We start from the raw sequence: 6,110 nt of genomic DNA on the forward strand, positions 1-6,110 counted from the left end.
CTAAAACAGTCAATTATTTCATTTTTTGTATTTTCTCGAATGTCTATTTTTCATATCATTACAAGTATTCCAAACTCTAAGGATTTTTATTTGTATAAATTATGTTTCGTTTTTTTTTCGGACACTTTGAACAAAGAAACATGATATGTTTGTTTAGGTATTAAATATTTTTCATAAAAAAAATTATGAGAATGAAACCGTACATCCTGTGCTCAAGTTCAGGAGTTGCCATAAAGCCATTATGGTAATAACCGGGAGGGCACATTGCTATACATTGAGAATGAAACTTACAGATTTCGCGTTCCCTTTTATCGACATATTCATTCCAACAATCATCATCATCAAACAGGGCTTGAAGATCTTTCTTTAAACTTTCGATCTTCTTTTTTATCTTTTAGATTCTTTCGTCGAAGATTTTTCCTCTGCTTACTTGTATCTGAAAGAGTCAAAACAGCGTTGGAAATACGGTTTTCTTATCAGGTTTTACGTCTGCAGAGTACAATAACTGAAAGATTTCTTATCAGTTTTTACTTCTGCAGAGTACAATAAGTATATGTAATCATATGATAACGAGTGCAATTCGATTATAATTGCACGAGTGATTTTTTTGTTATTAATTTTCCGAGTCCGAAAGGACGAGGAAAATTCGAAACAAAAAAATCACGAGTGCAATTTTCGAATTGTACGAGTTATTATGTGATTACGAGCTAATCGCAAAATGGCTTTCACTACTTTTTCCCAGTTAGGAAAGTAAATTACAGAAATTATGACTGAGAGTTTAATATTTTTCTTTTTCTCTCTTATTTTTCTCTATGTCTTTCTTTTATTGTTGTTTATTGATTTTCTTTCTCACAAAATAAATTTCGAATGCAATTAAAACGTTCTCGGTAACAACAAAGATGGCGGACGTCAAACCGTCATAAAAAAACCGAATTTAAGCGGAAAACGAAAGAAGTGATGCGGAAAGCTGTCAATCACACATAAAATTGTAAAGAAGTGTTGACCGAACCGATTGTTCACTTTGGAAGAAGAAAGTTTTGTGCTCAAATTGTTCCATCAGTCTAGTAAAGGGGTAGGAGAAATTAGGCTCTGGAGCTAGTACCGAAAAAGAATGATGGAAAGTCAAAACTCCGCGACACCTTCCACATGCCAAAGATGTGGACAAGTATGCAAAACTACCGGGGGACTGAAGAGACACATGCAATCAAAGAACTGTAGAAACAGGACCCTGTCAGAAGACACTGTCCCCGATATCCATTCACTTGTCGATTTGACTCTACCAGAACAACCAGACCCAAAGCCTCCTGATCCACCATACAAACAAGACGAACACCCACCGGCCGGCATCCACCTCCAATGCTTGAACGATAAAATTCCCAATAGAGAAAGTGGCACCAACATCCCAGTGTTCAACCCACCCGAAAAATCCGAAACCTTCTATTGGGGCGACGTCAAAGGATCGGAGTACTCTCAAACGTTGAACACCGTCTACGAAAAAACCAAAACCTATTTCGTCTACCATCCGGAAACAGTGGTAAGAAATTCATCCGAGAGCTTAATCGACTCGTCAACAGCTGGATAGAAGACTCGTCCATCAAAACAATCTCCCTTAAAGCAATGGTGGTCATGCCAGCCCTTCTGTTGCAAAAACCTTCCCAAAAATCGAAATCTAAAGATCATGCTGATGCATTAAAAAGACGTTTCGACTTATGGGAGAAAGGTGATCTATTCGGACTGCTCCACGAAGGCGAAACAATACAAAGGCACTTTCAATCGTCAAAACTCAAACGTATGTCGATCCAAAAGATATCGAAAGAGTTCGTGAAGAAGATGTCAAAAGGTAACGTCAACGGTGCAATAAAGCTGTTAAGCAAGAACATGAGCAATGGAATCCTTCCCCTCGATTCTGATACGCTAAACACACTAAAGCAAAAGCATCCATTATCCCAGCCAGCCGACCCAGAAATTCTCCTCAATGACTCACCAATCAAACTTCACCCGGTCAGATTTGACGATATTGACGGCGAAATGATCCGACAGTCAGCATTGAGGACGAAAGGAGGAGCCGGCCCCTCGGGACTTGATGGTGATAGTTGGAGGCGTATCCTTTGCTCGAACAATTTCAAAACTGAATCAAACGACCTATGTGCATCACTCGCAAAAATGACAAAACACCTGTGTACCAACAATGAAAATAACTTATCACTAGAAGCCTTCCTTGCAAGCCGCCTTATCCCACTCAACAAAAATCCTGGCTTACGTCCAATCGGAATTGGTGAAACGTTACGTAGAATTGTTGGTAAGACCGTAGCAAGGCTACTCAACCAAGACATCACTGATTCAATTGGTTCATTACAAGTATGTGCCGGACAAGATGCAGGTTGCGAAGCCGCCATACACGCTCTAAGAAAAATCTTCCAACAAGACGAATGTGAAGCCATAATGCTGGTAGACGCCTCAAACACATTCAACTCAGTCAATAGAGAAGCATTTCTTCACAACGTCAAGATCGTTTGCCCATCCATTGCTACGTTCACCATAAACTGCTACAGTTCACCATCCCGTCTCTTCGTCATTGGGGGACTAGAAATCCCGTCTTCAGAAGGTACCACTCAAGGCGACCCTATAGCCGGCTTAATATACGCAATCGCAACAATCCCACTCATCCTACATACGGTTGGAGAGCTTCGCGACCACAACAGTGAGACGAAAGCAGCTGGATATGCCGACGATGTCTTCGGAGGAGGCACCCTTCGAGGACTCAAACGAATGTGGTACACCATCGTTCATTGGGGACCCAAATACGGCTACTTCCAACGAGCAGAAAAGACCTGGATCATTGTCAAGCCAGAACATCTCGAAAAAGCCGAACAGATCTTCAAGGGCACCGACATTCAAATCACCACCGAGGGAAAGAAACACCTCGGGGCAGCCATTGGTTCAGAAAATCACCGCAAAGAATTCGTCAACGAAAAAGTCGACACCTGGATTAGAGAGATCGAGACTCTTTCGGAGATTGCAAAGATTGCTCCACAAGAGGCTTACACATGCTTCACATCAGGGTACAAGCACAAGCTAAGCTTCACCCTGAGGACGATTCCTAACATCCAAGAACAACTCAAAAGACTGGACGAAATTGTTACCACCAAATTCATCCCAGCCGTAACGGGAGGAATTCAACCAAATCTACTCGAACGTGAGCTATTCGTCTTACCACCAAGTCTCGGTGGTCTAGATATCCCGAAATTCAGCGACCTTTCGAAACAAGAGTTCTCCAATTCACAAGCGCTCACGCAACAGCTCCAGACTAACATCAAAACACAAAACCATCTGAACGATATCGACAATGACGAGATCAAAAAACTGAAGTCATCTTTCAAGAAACAACGAAATCAAATAAACCGTCAACAGCTAGACACCATCAAAAGCCATTCATCTGACGAGTTGAAGAAACTGATCGAAATCAATCAAGAGCCTGGAGCATCCCTCTGGCTATCGACACTCCCGATCAGAGATGAAGGTTTCCAGATCGACAAACAATCATTCTGGGACTTGATTAAGATACGATATGGTCATCAACTCAGTCGTCTACCAACCACTTGTGTATGTGGTGTACAATTCAACTTGGACCACGCGCTATCATGCAAAAAAGGTGGATTTATCACACAGAGACACAACTCAATCCGCGACACCACGGCAACTCTCTTGGCACAAGTTTGTAAAGACGTTAAGGTCGAACCAGTTTTGACCCCCTTGTCAGGAGAGAGTTTCGACTTAAAGTCAACTAACATTCAAGACAACGCTCGTCTCGATATCGCTGCTAGGGGATTTTGGATTCCAGGACAGAAGGCATTTTTTGACGTAAGGGTTTTCAACCCAATTGCCAAACGGTTCTCGAATTCCACTATTTCCAAAGCATGTGACTCGAACGAGAAAGAAAAGAAGCGCGTATACAATTCGAGAATTTTACAAATTGAGCACGGCTCGTTCACTCCTATTGTTTTTACCGCTATGGGCGGCATGGGAAGAGAGACTAAGTGCTTCTATAAAAGACTCAGTGAACTTTTATCCGAAAAACGAGATGAACCTTTGTCAGTCACAACAACTTGGGTTAGAAGAAAGGTGGTCTTTGCTCTTTTGAGTTCAGTTCTCTTGTGCCTCCGGGGCAGTCGAACTCCATGGAGCAAAGATAACCTTCCTTCACTCTCCAAAAGTTCAAGCGACTGTGAACATTTGTGTTCTATTTGAATTTATTGAATATAAGATATAACGAACTTTGTTAGGTGGTTTTCATCAAATATCTTTAAAATTTTTCCAAAACCATTGTGATATTTAACAGTATATCCTACAGTATATATTAAAGAATAATTATAATTTGATATTTAGTAAGTAAAAAAAGAATTAAAACGTTCGATGCAAAAAGAATGTAAGAAAAAACAGAATCAATTTTGTAAACATTGGCGTGGCATTGGAGAGTGTGATTAACGATTAATTGCTCTCTTTGAGGGCGTGCCAAATAAGAAAAAATAACCCATCGTGCGATTACTGAAAGAATTACCTGCTAATTTGCTCAATGACATCGTTCGCATGCTAATCTCGAATCTTAATTTTGCAATTTCATCAATCAATTTTTCTTTTTCGTCTTTTTCTTTCGCTTTATCTAAACAGTAAAAGTCGCAAAATACCACTAATTTACACGATTTTAAGAGGAAATGACAGGTTGGAACTTAATAGAGGAATTACGGTTTTTCTAAACTTCAAGAGTCAGTCTCTATAAAAAACTACATACTTATAAACATAACATTGACTTTTTAAAGAGCATTTTCATTTAAGTTTTTACCTGTTTGAGTAGAAAGAATCAATTCAAATTTCCACTCGTCGATCAGGTTTGGATCTTCTCGTTCGAGTAGCTTTGACTTCTCGATTTCAGATTCTACCTATAATGAACATATATTGGAATAAATAGATGAATGTGATAGCTTCTTGAAATAAAGGGAATGAGGTACAGTAAACTGAATTGGAGTGACTTGTCTATCAAGAACGATACTTCAGTACGAACCTTCTTTAAACGATTGGCTAAGCTTGCAGTGAGTTTTAATCACTTTCCTCTTGTTCTAATCCATGGCAAATTCTGTTATTGTATCCTCGCGATCTGAAATAAAGAGTAAATAAACAAAGAAATAACGAATGATTTCATGAGATCAAAGATTTACTGTTTTTAGAAATCATCATAATTTGACTTACACTTACTGTGTAGCTTTATCGTTCTACCTAATTTGTAATAAAGAATCAATAAATAACAAAGCTTTCTATAAACCACTAAATCGGTCTTGATACTTTTAAAAACATACGTTGTGGAAGCATGTACTTGGTTGTGTTTGAAAGTCTTGACAAATAGCTATTGACTTGTTCCGTTTCCTCCCCTGTAGTAAGTGCAGCCCCATCAGTCCATCTACCACCGTAACCGATCTAAATTAAAAAAAAGAAACCGCTTGATTGAAAGCAAACTATCTATAGTAGTAGTTTTGGATAGCAACTAGCCTGGAAATCCAAGCGTTAAACTTTTTACACAGTCTAGTTTATGATATTTTTGCTGCTTGTTTAACGCTTGGCGCAGGTAACTCGCCTGCAGGGACATTTTCCCTGCAATGCAGGTTCGGTCAGATTGGCCAGCTTTTGGCGTATTACTTAGCAGTACTTTCGCGCGCATTTTGATAATTTCGATGCGCGCGCATAATTTATGGAAACAGCTGACTCTGCAGAAAAAAGGAAAACAAATGAAAATGAAAACATAGATTCATTTCGAAACAAAATGGCTGTTGGCTGGAAGTCTAAATACATGTGGCTGATGTTTTGATGTGGCTTTTAGTAGTTTTGAAAGTCTTTCAGAGCTTGTGAAAAAGTTTTTATGGTAAGTTGATTATGTGTGTTTGCCTGGGTTTCCAAAGTTCAGAAAGTCTGTCAACAAGGGTTCACACACAGACTGTTTATAACATTCTGTGTCAGACTAATCTACCTGCACCAAGCTCTATAATTTTAGAACTTTGTGAGGTGAGGTATTTTTTGTTTTTTCTAAGATTATAAGCTTGGATTCCCAGGCTAGATAGCAA

At 39.3% G+C, this 6,110-nt stretch overlaps 1 long non-coding RNA gene across 1 annotated transcript; it reads right to left on the reverse strand.

Annotated features, from left to right (window-relative positions):
- Positions 1-216: 216 nt before the first annotated feature.
- Positions 217-5,426, reverse strand: LOC136816245 (uncharacterized). The gene is made up of 5 exons (XR_010847902.1): positions 5,352-5,426; positions 5,060-5,152; positions 4,841-4,937; positions 4,559-4,660; positions 217-436 (listed from the first exon to the last, which is right to left on the reverse strand). It is a non-coding gene; the product is annotated as an uncharacterized lncRNA (long non-coding RNA).
- Positions 5,427-6,110: the final 684 nt, after the last annotated feature.

This window comes from Clytia hemisphaerica, unplaced genomic scaffold, assembly GCF_902728285.1.
Source record: "Clytia hemisphaerica strain Z4C2 unplaced genomic scaffold, Clytia hemisphaerica genome assembly, whole genome shotgun sequence".
Classification (NCBI taxonomy): domain Eukaryota; kingdom Metazoa; phylum Cnidaria; class Hydrozoa; order Leptothecata; family Clytiidae; genus Clytia; species Clytia hemisphaerica.